This window comes from Hypanus sabinus, chromosome 19, assembly GCF_030144855.1.
Source record: "Hypanus sabinus isolate sHypSab1 chromosome 19, sHypSab1.hap1, whole genome shotgun sequence".
NCBI classification, from domain to species: domain Eukaryota; kingdom Metazoa; phylum Chordata; class Chondrichthyes; order Myliobatiformes; family Dasyatidae; genus Hypanus; species Hypanus sabinus.
In genome coordinates, this window is record NC_082724.1 from 5,403,255 (window position 1) to 5,423,005 (window position 19,751).

Consider the following 19,751-nt stretch of genomic DNA (forward strand, 5'->3'; position numbering starts at 1 on the left):
AAAATAAATGAATAAGCAATAAATATTGAGAACATGAGGAGAAGAGCTCATGAAAGTGAGTCCATAGGTTGGGGGAATATCTCAGTGATGAGGCGAATGAAGTTGAGTGAAGTTATCCCCACTGGTTCAAGAGCCTGATGGCTGAGGGGTAATAAGTGTTCCTGAACCTGATGGTGTGAGTCCTGAGGCTCCTGTACCTTCTTCCTGATGGCAGCAGTAAGAAGAGAGCATGTCCTGGGTGATGGAGGTCCCTGATGATGGATGCTGCTTCCCTGTGACAACGCTTCATGCAGATGTGCTCAATGGTGGGGAGGGCTTTACCAGTGATACTCTGTGCCATATCCACTCCTTTTTGTAGGAATTTCCATTCAAGGTCAATGGTGTTTCCATACCAGGCTCTGATGCATATACATACTCTGATGATAAATTTACTTTGAACTTTGAAAAACAAGATCATAACAGCATTCATAGCAACATTAAACAACCTCTAAACAAAGACAAGGGGTTTTGTGGCGAGAATCTTGACGAGGGCTGATCACTACTAAAACCTTCTAGCAATCAGACACCTGAGACAAGATTAAGCCAAACAGAAGCAACACTGAAAGGTCATCCAAGTTAATACAAATGTACTCTTGCAGGAATCTCAGCAAGGACTATAAAAAGTCTATTCAGCACTAAGCATGGCAGAGGTGGCTGAGGACGAGGACAGAAAGCCATGGAATTTACACTGGGAATAAATTAGTAGGGCTTTAAATAGAAATGCTTTTAAAAAATGTTAAAAATTCTTTTCTGTTGGATGGCTTGTAGGCTGAGCATTGGACTAGGCAACACTAAGACAGGGCTAAATGTCAATTCGAAGTCACTCCGATGTATTGCACTTGACATGCACCACTGTGTGGCTATAATGAATTTTTTCTGCCCACTTTAATACTCCTCATACACATACTACTTAAAGTATTCATGTGATCAAGTCAAGCAGTACACGGAAAACAAAAAGGTCAAGTTCAGAGAACCTGGGTGCCAATACTTTGCAAATATTGCAGATGTTATTTTTCTTCATATTCACTTTTTATAATGCTGTTTACATTGTAAATAACAGTATTTATTTATGCATATTTATAAGGGGCATAGATAGGTTAAATGCAAGCAGGCTTTTTCCACTGAGATTGGGTGAGGTAACTAGAGGTCATGGGTTAAGGGTGAAAAGTGAAAAGTTTAAGGGGATCATGAGGGTAAATTTCTTCACTCAGAGGGTGGAACAAGCTGCCAGTGCAAGTGGTACATGCAAGCTAGATTTCAACTTTTAAGAGAGGTTTGGATAGGTACATGGTAGAGGTATGGAGGGCTATGGTCCCGGTGCAGGTCAATGGGAGTAGGCAGTTTCAATGTTTTGACATGGATTAGATGGGCCAAATGGCCTGTTTCTGCACGGTCCTTTTCTGTGATTCTATTTTATTCCATATCCGTACTTTATCCACTAATTTTATTAGCTTTTATTCATTTACATATAATTATTTTAAGTAATTCCTTTCTTTATAATTGTTGAATGCTATTGATTTTTGGTGCACGTTGTTTCGTGGCTGTTTGTGGGGAAGACGAATCTCAGGGTCGTATACGGCATATTCTGAATCTTGAATCTTTGACCAACACACCACAGCAAGTTCCTAAAACATGTAAATGTACAAGGCAAATGAGTTTTATGCTTGGTCCTTCATGTTTCTTCATGAAACATCAGGGATCAACTGTATTTGCCATTAACTGTCCCCTAAACAAGAACTTCTAAAAGATTTTTTAAATCATAATGCCTTCTAAATATCAAAGACAGTTAAGAACTACTACTTTGAACTCAGTTAAAGTTATCAAATTTAAATCTTTTTTTAATGATTCTACGATTTTTTAAGTACATTAGGGCAAAAATTATGTCGGAAACATTTGGAAGTATTTTACTCCCCAACTTCCCTTTCATTAATGTTTTGGAATAACATCACACGTTTAACATATGCGATTCACTGGCTGTTCACCTCTCCTCCCCTCCCCCATACCTTGGTTACTCTGCTGTTCCCTAACAGCGAAAAGTTTCAAAGATTAAAGGGAAGGGTATTGCCTGCTGCCTCCCGCAAGAAAAAAAAGTCAGTTTTTAATAACATTAAACATGACTGCTCATGACTATGATCATTGTTCTGGTGACTGGTTTACACACAGACAGGACAGATCAACAACAAGGTCGACCCGCGTCCAAAATGAATCGAAGAGAAAACGTGCCGACTGCTTCTTCCTGCAGACAATGCGGTCAGGTATGAAGAAACGGCAGCTTCTGTCCTTTTCAAAAGGTACAGCGACAATAAGGACCGAGACAGGGGCTTCACTCTCGCGTATCTTTAAAACTTGTCGTCTCTTTTAAAAATTTTAAACCTACCGCAAAGCCTTTTAAAATTGCAAATCAAGGCACTGTCAGCGGTAGAGCTGCGTAAACCTTCATCTTCAGTGCCACGTCACGACAGAGGTTAACTAAGCTTTTCATTAAGCGTGAGAAGTCCCTGGTTTTTACTCGTTATTACACTCATTTGGCAAATTAGAGTAACAACCGTGTGGCCTAGATCAAAATACATTTACACCTCAGCCGAAGAGGGATTGCATTCGATTTTGCTGCGACTCAGACTGGGAGCCCCCAGTGTTGACAGTTTCGTGCAAGTTTAATATGCAAAGCTCGATTATAATTCACACACACACACACACACCATCCACAAGGCCATCGACTTAAGAAAGATTTGTCAGTTTCACAAATACACACACAGAGCTGTGACTCTCCAAACACAGCACCTGTGGGCTCCAGGTGAAGGAAACATCATCCCACCCCCGATCGTCACTTTACAAAGGCCATTAAATAAATTAATTTCGAGTGAATAGCCCCTAAAAGCCCCAGGAATTTATTTCTTGCAACACACATAAAATGCTGGCGGACTGCTGAAGGGTTTCGGCCCGAAACATCGACTGTACTTTTTTCCTTTGATGCGACCTGCCTGCTGAGTTCCCCCAGCATTTTGTGTGTGTTGCTCGGATTTCCAGCATCTGCAGATTTTCTATTTGTTTCTTGCACTCAGCTTAATGCAAAGCGGTGAGGAGAATTTGAGGGAGGGGAGTGGGGGACGGGGAAAGAAATGGTGTGAGAAGGCGGATGAGGCGAAGGAATGGTGAGGTGCGGGGGGGGGGGGGGAAGGATCAATCTCTGAGGAAATATCTCCGGTTACGGCGTCCAGCACCAAGAGAGAACGGGTCTTGTGGCGGCGGCATGGCCAGCAGTTTATTGGGTATCATACCCGCACCCTACCTGTGTAGTAAAATATGTCTCACGTTAGTCTTTCATTTTACTACTAGCACTTAAATGCTTTCTTAGACCATCTTTCTGGGGGTGGGTGGGGCGGAATGGGGTGGGGATTGGGAGATTTATTTCTAAGGGCCCCACGCCTGGCAGTCAACTTTGAAAGAATTGAGCGTAAGGGGCCGCCTGTATAAACAGCCAAGAGTGCAAATAATATTGCACTGAACAGCGGGATTTGAAAACTCGTCAGTTATCAGAAAAAAAATCTTTATTCTTGTATACAGAGAATTCTCCGCAATCATACCGCGATGATTTGTGTCCCTTGCCTGTTTTATTCCTCGCCGACACCCATGAAATAGCGCGAAGTAAACGCGAGGATGGAAGGTGCACGACGGTGACAATGTATGGTGACATATAGTTTGATAATAAAAATATTTGAACTTTGGTCACATTTTTTCTGACTTGTAATTGGATTTTAGGCTGTCCAGAGAAGCGTTCGAAAGGAACGTGATGAAATTAAAATAAGTGGTTTTCATACAGTTAACAATCTTAAACCAGCCGTGTTTCAATGGTCATCAAATACAGAATCAGATTTCATAAGTCGTGGAACTTGTTGTCTTTGCGGCAGCAGTACAATGCATTACATATTAAGAAAAATCAGATTACAGTAAGTGTATATATTAAAATAATTAAACAGTGCAAAATAGAAATAAAAAAGTGAGAGTCTTCATGGGTTTAATGTCCATCGAATGGCAGAGCTGTGGAATAGAAGCTATTTCTGAATCGTTGAGTGTGCCTTCAGGCTCCTGTACCTCCTTCCTGATGGTAGCAATGAGAAGAGGGCACGTCCTGGGTGATGGTGGTCGAGGTATCGCTCCTTAAAGATGTCCCGGATACTCGCCTGCAGAGCTGCACCGTTTACACTGTTACTGGTGGCATCCATCACTCCGGACCCTCACCATCAGGAACATGCCCTCTTCTCGTTACTACCATCGGGCAGGAGGGTGCAGGAGCCTGAATATACACACTCAATTATTCAGGAGTTTCTTCCTCTTCGCCATCAGATTATCTGAACGGCCCATGAAAACGACCCCGTTATTCCTTTTTTTGCACTATTTATTTATTTTTGTAATTTATGGTTATTTATATCTTTACACTGTACTGCTGCAGCAAAACAACAAACTTCACACCGTTAAGTCAATAATTCTAATTCTATTATAAACACAGGGGATTCTGCAGATGCAGGAAATCCAGAGCAACACGCACAAAATGCTGGAGGAACTCAGCAGGTCAGGCAGCATCTGTGGAGAGGAATAAAGAGTTGGCGTTTCGGGTCAGGACGCTTCAATAGAACTGGAATGGAAGGGGGGGGCAGAAAGGGCTCTGATTAATCCTCAGACCCACTCAGTAGCTACACAAATACTACAGTCGTCGACATTTATTCAGGAGGAAAACAAAAGCCAGGTGGATTTTTTTCGACAGCGGTTTCCGCATAAAATCTCAACACAAATAATTATTTTAAGTGCTTATGACTGGCTCCGGAGGCTGGGGAAAGGCTCTGAGCTCATCACCGAACGCACTGACCCGGTTTAATGCCCAGTGTCGATTACAGATCGTTAACTCAAAGCTGACCTCAATCGGAACATTTAATTCAAATAATTTTACCTCGATAGAGGCTGTGCTTTTGTTTTGGTTTGAGCGTGGGCTTAAACTCAGACCCACCAGTTAATGAATTAAAATACTATGTCCTATCTGACTATCAAATGGTTAAACAACTCACACTTCTTTGACTAACTTCGTGTTGCGGGTTCAAATTAATTCGACGCCACATCGCTGGTAAATTCAATATTCAAGATTGTTTAATGCCTTTTACAGTACACAAGTGTAAAGGAGAACGAAATAATTGTTACTCTGATGTAGCAAAAAATACTAAGGTAAAGAACACACTAAAAACATAATTTTAAAAAACACCAGACATAACATATCTTATATACATTAGAATAATAGCTTAGTCTCGACTCGTTTTTTTGCGCGGAACCGACGCATTTACAGCAATCCCCAGTTAATCAGTTGGTACATACAGCTCTGAACTAGGCGAAACTCGTCAATTTTCTCTTCACTTATCAACCCTTTCAGTCCTCTGCTAGGGGAACTAGCCTTGACCCTCCAGTAATCGCTGCCACGATCGATCAACTCTAACCTTACGAAACAAGCAGTCGGCCCGAGCCGTGATTCGGGCTTTCTTTAATCAACTAAGCCAAGTCTTAGCAAGGCGCGGAGAAGTCTTTTGTTTTTATTTGGATGAGGGAGTGAGTGCTCTGACCTGCTCTCCGAGCTAGTTCCAATTCTCGCCACTAAATGTGGTAAAATTAGCAAGGGCTGGAAATAAAACGCGAAGCGGGGGAGAGTGCGGTAAAATCCAGTTTATTTTTATATTTCTCCCGTTAGGTCGAAAGCATGGAAGGTTTGGATTGGAAGACAGGAGCCGCAGTGGACCAGCGTTACCCGCGTAATATTTCTCAATGCAAACGCGCATGGGAATTATTAAACATTGTTTTTCAAAGGAACAAATCGAAATACTTAAGGATTAACACCAAAAAAGTTGAAAAATTAAAACATATATACAAAATGGAGGCAGCGTTTAAAATTCGAGGTGAAGATTCAAGATTGTTTAATAACATTTCCAGCACACAAATGTAAAGGAGAACGAAATAATTGTTACTCCGGATCCGATGCAACACAAAAAAACACAATAAACTAAAAAAAAAGACACTATAAATACGTATGATAGCTTATATAAATATATAGATAACATATGTATATTATTTATATTATATACATATACATAGATTGATTGTAAGTCCATAAAGTGACACTAAGCACAGGAGTGTCTGTACACACGGTGACTGGCAGGAAATGTTAAAGTAGTGATGGTATAATAATGATTTAAATAACGCGGGTACATTAATTTGAATATTTTTGATATAAAGTAGGTTTAAAATTCAAGCCCGGTTTAATCGGTCTCAGTGGGGAGAACCTTCTAACGAGTTACTGACTCTGTCTACTATTATTGGCGCAGTGTTACGATTTTGTATTACAATCTAGTTTAAATATATCCCAGAGAAAATGCAGATTTGTGGATTGGAGGTATTTAAAGTTCAAAGAAAATCGATGATCAAATACATTTATGCACCATGTACAACTCCAAGGTCCGTTTTCTTGTAGGCATTCACAGTAAGTAAAAGAAACGCAACAGGATCGACATAAGCTGCAGAGTTGTAAACTCCGCTCGCTCCAACGTGGACACTCGCCTCCCCAGCATCCAGGACATCGTCAAGGAGCGACAATTATTACGGGCCCCCATCACTCAGGATGTACCCTCTTCTTACTGCTGCTATCAGGGAGGAGGTACAGGAACCTGAAGGCACACGCTTAACGGTTCAGGAACAGCTTCTTCCCCTCTGCCATCTGACTTCTGAATGGACATTGAACCCATGAACACTACCTCACTACTTTTATTTCTGTTTTTGCATTACAGTACTTAATTTAACTATTTTATATATACTGTAATTACTGTAATTCACATTTTTTCTATATTTATCATGTGTATTGGATGGTAGGGCTGCTGTAAAGTCAACAAATTTCACGACATACGCTGGTGATATTAAACCCGATTCCGATTCGAAATCAATGAAAAACTGCACTCAACAGGACAAACACCCAATGTGCAAAAGTCAACAAAACGTGTAAATACAAAAGAAATAAAAGGGAAACGATGATAATATTAATAAATTAATTAACAATAAATAGCAAGAACATGAGATGAAGAGACTCAACAACGAGTCCATAGGTAGAAGGAAGTTCAGTGATGGGGTGAGTGAAATTATCCATGCTGTTTCAAGTGCATGATGATTGTAGAGTAATAATTGTTCCTGAACCTGGTGGTGTGGGACATGAGGCTGGAGGAACTTAGTGGAGGCAAAGGGAGGGTCCAGACCTTACATCATTCAGGATCTCAATATTAAATGTCCACCTGCTTCCACAGATTAGATTGACTTTATTTGTCACAGGTACATCAAAGCATATGGTGAAATGTGCCATTTGTATCAATGACCAACACTGTCCGAGGATGTGCTGGGTGTAAGTCCACAAGTTTCGCCATGCTCCCAGCACCAACATAGCATGTCCACAACTTGCTAATTAAATCTAATCTATGCATCTGGAATGTGGGAGGAAACCAGAGCACCCGGAAGAAACCCATGCGGTCAAGGGAAGAATGTATAAACACCTTACAGACAGTGGCAGGAATTGAACCGTGATTGCTGGCGCTATAGAGCATTACACAATGGCCTACTCACAGATATTGTTCAATCTGCTGAATTCCTCCAGCAGATCACTTTTTCTGTTGCTCCATACTTGTGGAATCTTGCTTCACACAACATGTACCGTGAGGAGCATCAGTGTCTGGTATGGGTCACAGGATCAAGGTAAGCTGCAGAGAGTTGTAAACTCAGTCAGCTCCATCATGGGCACTAGCCTGCGTAATATCCAGGACATCTTCAAGGAGTGATGCCCAAAAAAAGGCAGCGCCCATCATTAAGGACCCCCATCACCCAGGTCATGCCTTGTTCTCATTGCTATCATCAAGAAGGAGTTACAGAAGCCTGAAGGCACACACTCAATGATTCAGGAACAGTTTCTTTTTCTCTGTCATTCAATTTTTGAATGGGCATTGAACCCATGAACACTACCTCACTTTTTAATTTCTATTTTTGCACTACTTATTTAATTAAACTAATATATACATTTACTGTAATTCACAGTTTTGTTTTATTATGTATTGCATTGTACTGTTGCTGCAAAGACAACAAATTTCATGACATATGCCAGTGATATTAAACCTGATTCCGATTCTGAAATATCTAAATGTTGGGAATATTCTTACCTTGTTTACTATTTTCTAATGGGATGAAACCCAGCCCAAGTAGACTGGTGAACCCAGTCCTCCCCTCAGTCAGAGGCTGGTGGTATAAACTGGACATAATCAGCATCAGAATCAGATTTATATCACTGCATACTGTATGTTGTGAAATACGTTGTTTTGCAGCAGCGGTACAGTGCAACACATAAAAGCTATAAATTACAATGAGAAATATATCAAAAATAAATAAGTAGAACAGAAAGAGAGCAAAAATAGTGAGGTAGAGTGCATGGATTTTTAAACGTCTTAACGCAAAGTTGCTTACTTATCTATGACTGTGACTGTGAATTTCTGCTGTAGTAGTTCTAAATGGGAATATTTGATGATTCCCATCGGAGCTGCATGCAAAGAGTCGCCACTTATCAGCAGCATCATATGCCTTCATAACCTTCAGAATCAGTTTGAATCTAATCAGACTCGGCCCAGTAGTCACAGCATGAATGTCGCTAATATATTCCTGGTATGCAGGCATTGCCTTAAGGTCAGTAGTTACTGCCTCTGCCTGACTGCCTCTGGTAGGGGTTGCCTTTTGGGTCATTTCATTGATGGGCAGAGACTTCCAGGAACTGGAAAAGTGTCTGCAATTCCTTCATTGTGCCTTCATTGCCCATAAAAGATGAACATAATTCCAAGTCAGATACATGAGACTTGGATGGAAAGCATTCATCGTTTTTCCATGTGCCTCATATCCTTGCCTTTTTAGTGCGTGAGTGTGCATATTTGCAGGGGCAATTAGAGTTGCTGGAGGAACTTTAAGCAGGCCAGGCAGCATCTATGTAGGGGAATAAACAGTCAATGTTTCAGACTGAGACCCGTCAACAAGACAGGAAAGAAGCCGACTTCTTCCCCCTTCCTTTCCAATCCTAATGGAGGTTCTCAGCCTTTATTCCTCTCCATACATACTGCCTGATAAGCTCAGCTCCCCCAGCATTTTGCTTATGTTACTCTGGATTTCCAGCATCTGCACAATCTCATGTGGCTTTGTGTTCCAGTAGTGTTTAGAGAACACACCAACCACAGTTTGCCAACAACAGAAGTTTAAGCAGAAGATTGAGTACTGATCAGGCAGATGCTCTGACTTTAAGGGTGTAGATTGTCAGGATTGTTGAAGTCACATGGGTCCCAACAAATACAGAGTTGTTTGTGGAGCAAATGGCAGGTCAGGCACTGTAAGGGAATGATGCTGGCTGGCACAGTCCAGGCTGCAGGAGTACGTGTTCAGAGCAGTCACTGTAAAAAGCCCCGTGAGGAAAGACCACAGTCTGAGCTCCTTCCATTACTGGACATTGAGGGCTGAATCTAGAGGAGAAGCCTCTGAAAGAATGGAAGTTGGACACACGAGACTACCCTGCCGCCAGCACCAAGTTTCCATCACTAGGACAACAAGCTGTTCACTCTACTCTTCACTGCTTACTTGTTTACCTGTGCTATGCAGTACATGCATTTTGAATTACACTTTAAGAATCATAGAAAAGTACAGCACAGAAACAGGCCCTTCTGCCCATCTAGTCCATACCAAACCATTTAAACTGCTTACTCCCAATAACCTGCGCTGGGACCATTGCCCTCCATACCCCTACTATCCATGTACCTATCCAAACTTCTCCTAAACGTTGAAATCGAGATTGCATGCATCTCATTCCACACTCCAGTGATCCTCTGAGTGAGGAAATTTCCCCTCATGTTCCCTTGAGCATTTCCCTTTCACATTTAACCCATGACATCTAGTTTTAGCCCCATCCAGCCTCACCGGAAAAAGACTGCTTACATTTACCCTATCTGTACCCCTCATAATTTTGTATACCACTATCAAATCTCTCATCAATCTTCTATGTTCCAAGGATAAAATCCTAATTTATTCAATCGTCCTTATAACTCAGGTCCTCCAGTCTCAGCAACATAAGGTCTGTACATAAGGTGACCGGCAGGTGAAGTATATTTATGGGAAACTTAAAGAAGGAATTTCTTCACTCAAGAAGATGGTGAGAGTGAGGAATAAACTGCCAGCATAAGTAGTGGATGTGGGTTCCATTCCAACCTTTTAGAGAAGTCTGGATAGGTACATGGATGGGAGTATGGTCCACCTGGCTATGGTCCAGGTCAATGGGACTAGGCAGATTAAATGGTTCGGGGTGGACTAGCTGGGCCAAAGGGTCTCTTGCTGTGATGTAGTGCTCAATGACTCCAGTCAGTAGCATTTTCTCCCCTTGCTTCTATGAATTCCGTTTTGATAGGTGTCTGTGATGCCACTCCTCAAGTGTCAGGCATTCTCACCTCAACTTTAGAATTCATCACCTTTTGTCATATTTGGATCAACCTCTAAAAAAGTTTGGAAGTTACTTACTTTAATTTGGAGGCCACCATTGGAGACATGTAGACTTTCAGCAGAGCAATACCTTCAATCCCACTGTTCATCCTCTACCCACCCTGAAGAGGTTTCAATCTTCTCATTGACGGGATTTCCTCACTCACTACTCCCCTTCACCTATCATCTTCCAGCTTGTACTCCTTCCACTTCCAACTTGTTCTAGTCACACCCCCACCCCTTCCAGTGCTGATGAACGGTCTCAGCTCAAAATGTCATCTTTTCAGTTCTTTCTGTGGATGCTACCTGACATGCCAAGCTCCTCCAGCATCTTTCTGTGTTCATCCCCATATCTCTCTGTGTCCCCGATATTTACACTCTCTCATATGCCCATCAAATCCCCTTTGAATCGTTTACCACTTACCTACGCAATGAGGTACAATAGCCACTAATGCTGACTGATCTGGTGGAACCCTAACAGAGCAACAATAAATTACTTCATTCAAGATTGTTTAATGTTATTTCCAGTGCACAAGTGTAAAGGAGAACAAAATAATTCCTACTCTGGATCCGATACAGCACAAAAAACACAATAAGATAAGCCTAATAATAAAAAACCAGAATAAATATAACTACATAAGATAGCCTATATACATAGATTGATTGTACATCCATAAAGTGATGGTAGGCACAGGAGTGTCTGTACATAAAGTGATTCTGACAGGAAATGCTGGTTGGGGGTGTGGAGGGGTGGGTTAGTGAGTGGAGGTGTTGATCAGCTTTACTGCTTGGGGAATTTTGTGGTTCTGGCGTGTATGCAACGTGGCCTTCCTGATGGGAGTGGGACAAACAAGTCCATGAGCAGGGTGGTTTGGCAGGATCCTTTATAATGTTACTGGCCCTCTTCCAGCACCTTTCTGTATATGGGTCCTGATGGCAAGAAGGCTGATGCTGGTGATGCATTGTGAAGTTTTGACTACTTGTTGTAGTCTTCTTGACCACTGCAATACAGTTTCCATACCATGCAGAGATGCAGCTTGCTGGAATGGTCTCTACTGCACACCTGTAAAAGGACGTAAGTATATATGTGCATAGTTCAGCTCTCTCAGAAAGTAGAGGCACTGGTGAGCTTTTCTAATTGCATAGAATATGTTGTGGAATCATGAGAGGTTGTGTGAGATGTGAAGAGTTTGAAACTGCTATTCCCCATTCTGGTCTCTTACCTCTTCTCCTCACCTGTCTGTCACCTCCCCGGTACCTCTCTTTCTGCCCTTTTTCCCATGGTCCAGTCTCTTACCTTTCCCGCACACGTGGCTTCCCCTTTTCTGTCCAGTCTTGATAAAGGGTCTTGGCCCAAACTGTCAACTGTTGGTTATTTCCATAGATACTGCCTGACCTGCTAAGTTCCTCCAGCATTTTGTAAGTTTTGCTCACTGTGTTCTACCGTTCTGGTTGCAACTCTAGCCAGTGGAGTTTTTGTCAAATATTAATGATGAAACTAAGAGATGAATAGACAGCCGGATCTGAGCTACACTGGGACCTCGGAGTGTGATTGTACAAGGCCATTAGAAGCGAGGGGATATTGGGTATGTCAAAAGACTAAAAGATCTCTACAGGTGCATGGTGGAGAGCATTATGACTGGCTGAATCACAGCTTCAGTGCACAGGATTTTTAGAGACCGCAGAGGGTTGTAGCCTCAGCAGCTCCATCATGGGCACAACACTCCCCTAACCTGAGGTCATCTTTAAGAGGTGGTGACTCAAGAAGGCAGCATCCATCATTAAAAACCCTCAGCATCTGGGATATACCCTCTTCTGTGGAATTCATTGCCACAGACAACTGTGGAGGTTGTCATTCAGTATATTTAAAATGGAGGTCAGTAAGTTCTTGATTAGTAAAGGTGTCAAAGGTTACAGGGAAAAGGCAGGAGAACAGGGTTCAGAGGGATAATAAATCAGCCATGATGGAATGGCAGAGCAGACTCAATGGGCCGAATGGCCTAATTCTGCTACCATGCCTTGTGCTCTTATAATCTTCTTGTTACTGCCCTCTAGGAGGTGGTACAGGAGCCTGAAGATCCACATTCAATGATTTACAAACCACTTCTTTCCCTACATTTAAAAATAAATATAACGTATTTATTTTTGTAATTTATACAGTGATGTCTTTGCACTGTACTGTTGCTACAAGCAACAGATTTCATGTTATATGTCAGTAATAATAAACCTGATGGATTCCTTAAGGTTGTTCTAGCCTGAGGCTGGTCATGGGGATGAGTTCCCACCACCTATTAAATGCTCCCAATGGCGTGCGTCTCAAATAGCCTCTGATAACCAAGTCCAGCTCCTGGCTTCCATATGTGGTTTAGTTACTAAGCTTGTCGGGACCATTTCTACTGACAAGATAAGGGGCAAAGGCGGGTTACTGGTGCCTTAAAACCAGTTGCTTCAGGCAGAAGGGGCTCATCAGCCGTGGTTGGCATCATCTAAGAGAATAAAAACTCTGATCTCAAACTTTTACTGCCTTGCAGCTGAATTCACTCATGGGGAAGCCTTTGGGAGTAAATTCTGAAGGAAAAATCTGGAGCTGGAGTTCCTAAGGCTGTCCTATGTTGAGTTCAACGTTGACTGGCAACTCCTGTGACGCCACTAGTACCAAAATGCATGGGTCTCTGTTGTCCCTTTGGGATCCTCAGATGTGTGGAGAATGGAAGCTTGCTCCATGGGTAACAGCTTACTCTTTATATTGTACCTCCCAGCCTTTGCATATCTATACAGCTAGGGCTCATCATTCATGATCAACCCAGACCAAAGGAGGCCTCAGAATAAATCTGATTCTGAAAACAACGATGAGGATTCTGAGAACAATGATAAGGATTTTAAACTGCTGGTGGACCTGAAGCCGGTATCCCTGAGCATAGTTGTGACAAAGGAACAGAGTTTGCTCTGAGTTAGAATGGTGCGGTACATATAGAGCATATATATGAGTTAGAATGGTGCAGTACATATATATGTGAAGTTACGGGTTTTGGTGATTCCAAATCTGGTCACAGTCAAAGCAGAGTAAATAAATGAGTAAAGCTATTGCAAGAAGAAAAGAAGTGTAACCTCAAAAGATGAAAAAAAACATTTTTCCAAGTTATTTTGAAGTACACAAAATTAAATTCAAGTTAAAATCAGGTGTTCATTACACTATACTGCCAAACTATACACAGATGGTTATAGGCAAAATAAGAATATTTTGAACAATAAAATTAGCCACAGATTTTTAAAAATCCTTTAAAGAAAATTAGAAACACAAGCAAAATGAGAGTTTGTGAACTTATTTTATACATCAAAAAGTTCCCCACGCTATCCTCTCATACCATACAAATCAGCTTTTCACAATACAATAGCACATTATCAGATTGTTCTTGCTATCATTACCATTTACAATTACGACATAATAATAATCCAAGTTTACAATGGCACTCCTAAACCCAAAGTACGCCGTCAAATACACTAGAGTAAAGACATGGACCAGCAAAGTTTCAAACACATGAGATTCTGCAGATGCAAGAAATCCAGGGCAACACACATAAAATGCTGGAGGAACCCAGCAAGTCAGCCAGCATCTGTGGAAATGAATATACGGTTGAAACCCTTCATCAGGACTGGAAAGGAAAAGGACAGAAGCCAGAATAAGAAGGTAGTAGGAGAGGAAGGAGTAAAAGCCGGCAGATGATAATAGGTGAGACCGGCTGTGGGGATAAGCAGGTGGGTGGAAGCGGCAGATGAGTAAAAAACTTGGAGGTGATTAGTGGATGAGGTATCTCACTAGATACATGTACGTTGATAACAAATTTACTTTGAACTTTTCAGTCAACAACAATATTCCCTCTATTTTTTTATATAGCTGCATGGACCAACCATTGCTCTGAGCCGGATTTTTTTTTTACATTGCCTGAAAACTGTGTGACACTTCAATAAAACAGTATATAAAAGAAAATTACAGCTGCACAGCAACAGAGGCTATGTGCACAGGAGCATTTCAGTCACTATGCGGCCGTGCACCTTCTCAGCTTAGAGGAACAGTGGGCAACAACACCAATGACTAGTCATTCTCAGATCCTTTTGGAATGTTGCTGTGCATAAAATGGTGCCACATTTGTCTCTGTAGTAGTAGTATCATGTTCTGTTCAAAAAACCTTGAGATATTCCAGCTGTGGGACCAGGAAGATAACAAGAGTTTCTTTCAAGTATGTTGTTATTTTAAAATTTTATTGAAGATTTCTCTTTCCTCTCCACACTTCCCTTCCCTCTGCCAGTACGTTACACATTAGCATACTGCTGCTGGATGCAAATCAGTACAATGCACCACAAAATTACCGCCCATCGCCAAGGGCTTGACTTGTACTATGAATTGAGATCTAATTGATGGTGTACAGATATAGTCAATCACAAAACATACACTTACTCAGAGGGAACATGCTTTACTGCAACTCTATTTTCTTTTCTTTTAAAAAATTAGTTATTGTTTATCGCAGCATTTTTACAAATTTGTACTGTTTCTGTTCAAATCCTGTCCTTCAGTGGCCCGTCACCTCTTGCGATTCAGCATCTAATGTGAGCAGTGCCAATACATGTTAATTCATAATAGCAGCTGCTGGAACCATCAGAAATGAACAGCACATTACAGGCCCTTTGGCTTATGAGGCTGAACAGGCTCCGACTTTATACATAGAACATCACAGTACAGCACAGACCCTTTGGCCCCAACGTTGTGCCAGCCTTTTAACCTACTCCAAGATCAATCTAACCCTTCCCTCCTACGTAGCCCTCCATTTTTCTACTATCCATTTACCAATCTAAGATTCCCTCAAATGCCCCGAATGTATATGCCTCTACCAACACCCTTGCCAGTGGATTTCTCGCACTTGCCACTCTCAGTGTAAAAAAAATACTTCTGACATCTCCCCTCCAATCATCTTAAAATTATGCCCCCTCGTATTAACCATTTTCACCCTTGGAAAAATTCTCTGGCTATCTACTGTGTTTCTTATCATCTTGTGCACCTCCATCAGGGCAAAATGCCTTCAACATTTCCCATTATGGCACAGTTCTCTTCTGACTTGGCTGTTACAAAAGTCTTTGAATTAGAAAAAAATTTTTTTAGCTTAATAGTCTCTACTAACTGGATTAGTCTCAGCAGGGTCAGCATTTATTACATGATAACAGGAAAAACAAATAATTCAGAATCAGAACCAGGTTTATTATCACCAGCATGTGATGTGAAATTTGTTAACATAGCAGCAGCAGTTCAATTCAATACATAATATAGAAGGGGAAAAAATTAAAAATAATAATAAAATAAGTAAATCAATTACAGAATACATATATTGAATAGATTAAAAACATGAAAAAAACAGAAATACTGTATATTGAAAAAAAGTGAGATAGTGTCCCAGGGTTCAATGTCCATTTAGGAATCAGGTGGCAGAGGGGAAGAGGCTGTTCCTGAATCGCTGAGAGTGTGTGCCTTCAGGCTTCTGTACCTCCTACTTGATGGTAAGTAAGAAAAGGGCATGCCCTGGGTGCTAAAGGTCTTTAATAATAAACACTACTTTTCTGAGACTCCACTCCTTGAAGATATCCTGGGTACTAGTACCCAAGATGGAGCTGACTAGATTTACAACCTTCTGCAGCTTCTTTCGGTCCTCTGCAGTAGCCCCCCAAGATGGAGCTGATTAGATTTACAACCTTCTGCAGCTTCTTTCGGTCCTCTGCAGTAGCCCCCCCCCCCCTCCCCCACATACCAGACAGTGACACAGGCTGTCAGAATGCTCTCCGTGGTACATCTATAGAAGTTTTTAAGTGTACTTGATGGCATGCCAAATTTCTTCAAACTCCTAATAAAGTATAGCCACTATCTTGCCTTCTTTATAACTGCATTGATATGTTGGGACCAGGTTAGATCCTCAGAGATCTTGACACCCAGGAACTTGAAACTACTCACTCTCTCCACTTCTGATCCCTCTATGAGGATTGATGTGTGTTCCTCCATCTTTCCCCTCCAGAAGTTCACAATCAGCTCTTTCATCTTACTGACTTTGAGTGCCAGGTTGTTGCTGCGGCACCACTCCACTAATTGGCATATCTCACTCCTGTATGCCCTCGTCACCACCTGAGATTCTACTAACACTGGTTGTATCGTCAGCAAATTTATAGATGGTATTTGAGCTGTGCCGAGCCACACCGTCATATGTATATAGAGAGTAGAGCAGTGGCTGAGCACACAACCCTGAGGTGCGCCAGTGTTGATTGTCAGCGAGAAGGATATGTTATCACTGATCCGTACAGACTGTGGTCTTCCGGTTAGGAAGTTGAGGATCCAATTGCAGAGGGAGGTACAAAGGTCCAGGTTCTGCAACTTCTCAATCAGGATTGTAGGAATGATGGTATTAAATGCTGAGCTATGGTCTATGAACAGCATCCTGACAGAGGAGCTTGTGGTCTAAAGCCATGTGGAAAACCATCGAGATTGCATCTGCCATTGACCTATTGTGGCAATAGGCAAATTGCAATGGGTCCAGGTCCTTGCTGAGGCAGGAGTTCAGTCTAGTCATGACCAAACTCTCATGGAGGTGAGGGGCTACTGCACAGGATTGAAATAAGCTGCAGGAAGTTGTAAACTTTGTAACCTCCATCATGGGCACTAGCCTTCCCAGCATCCAGGATATTTTCAAGGAGTGATGCCTCAAAAAGGCAGCATCCATCATTAAGAACCCCCACCACCCAGGACGTGCCCTGTTCTCATTGCCATCATCAGGAAGGAGGTAACAGAGCCTGAAGACACACACCAAATGGTTCAATAATAGCTTCTTTCCCTCTTCCATCAAATTTCTGAATGGACATTGAACCCATGAACATTACTTCACTATTTTTTAAAAATTTCTGTTTTTGCACTACTTCTTTAAAATAAAACTAAATTAGAGTAAGTTTTAATTTAGTTCTAATTTAGTTTCATTTTTATGTATTGCAATGTACTGCTGCCAAATAAAATTTCACAACTTATGATAAGTGATAATAAACCTAATTCTGATTCTGCTAAGATACGAAAAGATGACTAAGTAGATAGCCAGATAAATTTTCCCAGGTTGAAAATGGCTATTAGGAGGGGGCATAATTTTAAGGTGATTGGAGAAAAATATAAGAGGGATGTCAGAGTAGGTTATTTTTAAACAGAAAATGGTGGGTGCCTGCATGCCAGGGTGGTGGTGAGGCAAATAGAGCAAGGGTACTTAGAAAACTCTTGGATAGGCAAGAACATCATTCAACAAAGAGTATACTCTTCAATGGATGACAGAAAAACATCAGGCTATGTGGGAGGGAAGGGTTCAATTGATCTTGAAGGAGATTAAAAGGTTGGCACAACATCATGGGCCGAAAAGCTTGTACTGCTCTATATTCTATGTCAAATAAAAGAAAAAATATTCCAGAGAAATGGAAGGCCTGCATTAAAATTCTGGCTCACTTAAAACTGAGCTGAGAATTTCAAGATCAAATACATCCAGAACTTTGGGTAAAAATGGTCGAAGTGTGCATAATGATAGGGTTGGGCACAGTCAGTGAAACACTAGATTTGTTTTGTATCTGGGGGTTAGTTTTCCAAGCTAAAATCCTAATAGTCAGAACCTGAGCCAACAAAAGTAATAGGCATAAACAGATGCAAAGCCATGCCACTTCCTCACATTTACAACCATGATTAATGCAATGTGCCCCAGAATTCTAAAGTTATACACAGGTCTAAGTACCCAGTCCCCTTAAATATTATCATGGCTTCAGAAGGAAATGACAGCTTGCTGGAAGCAAATTTCATATTTACCCTTTTCAACTTCTGCCTGATGAATGACAGAAAAAAATAAATATGTTTCTGGAAACAAACCACTACAAGTAGGCGGCTGAAAAACAAGTCACTTCTTAGTACTAAAGCTTTACAGTGAATCTATGTGACCGAATTAGTCACAAACAAAATACAGATGGTTAAAGCGCGATAGCTTTACAGGGCTCCTAGGGATGTGGGTACTTCATATTTGAAACAGAAATTAAATAAGAACTTGGATTTAAAGGACTCAAGGAACTCTTGAACTTTTATTCCCTTTTCCTTGCCAACAATTTGCTACAAAGGGAAATGGAACGCATTGTATGGACTTTGCAATTATCCCCATACTATTTGTACTCTTGAAAGAAATTAAAAGCAGTACTTTTTATTCTCCACAAATGTACATTTGTTTTGGAAAGGCTTGATAAGTTAATTGGATGGTGTACCATCCAGATCAGAAGGTCCTCAGTTTAATTCATGAATTCTTTGGCTGAGTGATAAACATCATCCAGGATACTGGGGGGAACTCCTCCACTCTTCTTCAAAAAGTCTGCGTGGGCTCCTTCACATCATTATAGGGTGGAACTGTAGCATAGCGGTTAGCACAACGCTTTACAGTACCAGCAACCAGGCTTCAATTCCCACTGTTGTTTGTAAGGAATTTGTATGTTTTCCCCGTGGCCACTTGGGTTTCCTCCAGGTGCTCTGGTTTCCTCCCACAGTCCAAAGACGTACCGGTTGGTATATTAATTGGTCATTGGAAATTGTCGCATGATTAGGCTATGGTTAAATTGGGGGGTGCTGGGCGGCACAGCTCGAAGGGTCTATTCCACTCTGTATCTCAATAAGTAAATAAACAGATATCTATTCAGAGTGTGTGTGTGTGATTTCATTACATTAACATTTCAAAATGGCAGTAACTCTGACAGTGCAGTGGAGTGTTCCCTCAGCTCTGATTGTACACTCATGGATCTAGATTGAAAATTAAACAATCCATTCCATTGGTACTGGGTGGAGTTGCAGCGTGAGCTTTGCCAAGGGTGAAGAGAGGCTTCAGCGAGATGCAGACATGTTATGTGAATACCAAGCAAATGACAAGATGAAATGCAATGTGGAGAATTCAGGAGAGGCATTTTTTTTTATTGTAGAAGTTTGAAAGATTTTGGCATCCTAAAGCACATTGTTAACATCCTTTTACAACATATGAAAACTACAGTGAACTGCCATGACAGCAGGAAAGGTCACTGCCTGCAGTCTACCATCACTGCAGGACTTGTATGTGTCC

General features: G+C 41.4%; 1 protein-coding gene across 4 annotated transcripts in view; it reads right to left on the minus strand.

Annotated features, from left to right (window-relative positions):
* The window catches only part of eefsec (eukaryotic elongation factor, selenocysteine-tRNA-specific), a 454,525-nt gene that overhangs the window by 382,883 nt on the left and 51,891 nt on the right, over positions 1 to 19,751 (minus strand). Inside the window, exon 1 of one of the 4 annotated variants that reach the window (XM_059943930.1) lies at positions 2,417 to 2,510. The exons of the other annotated variants lie outside the window; for them this stretch is intronic. The gene's annotated coding sequence lies outside the window, so the exon portion shown is untranslated. Of the gene's footprint in view, positions 1 to 2,416; positions 2,511 to 19,751 lie in introns of those variants that run through there. 4 annotated transcript variants of the gene reach the window in all.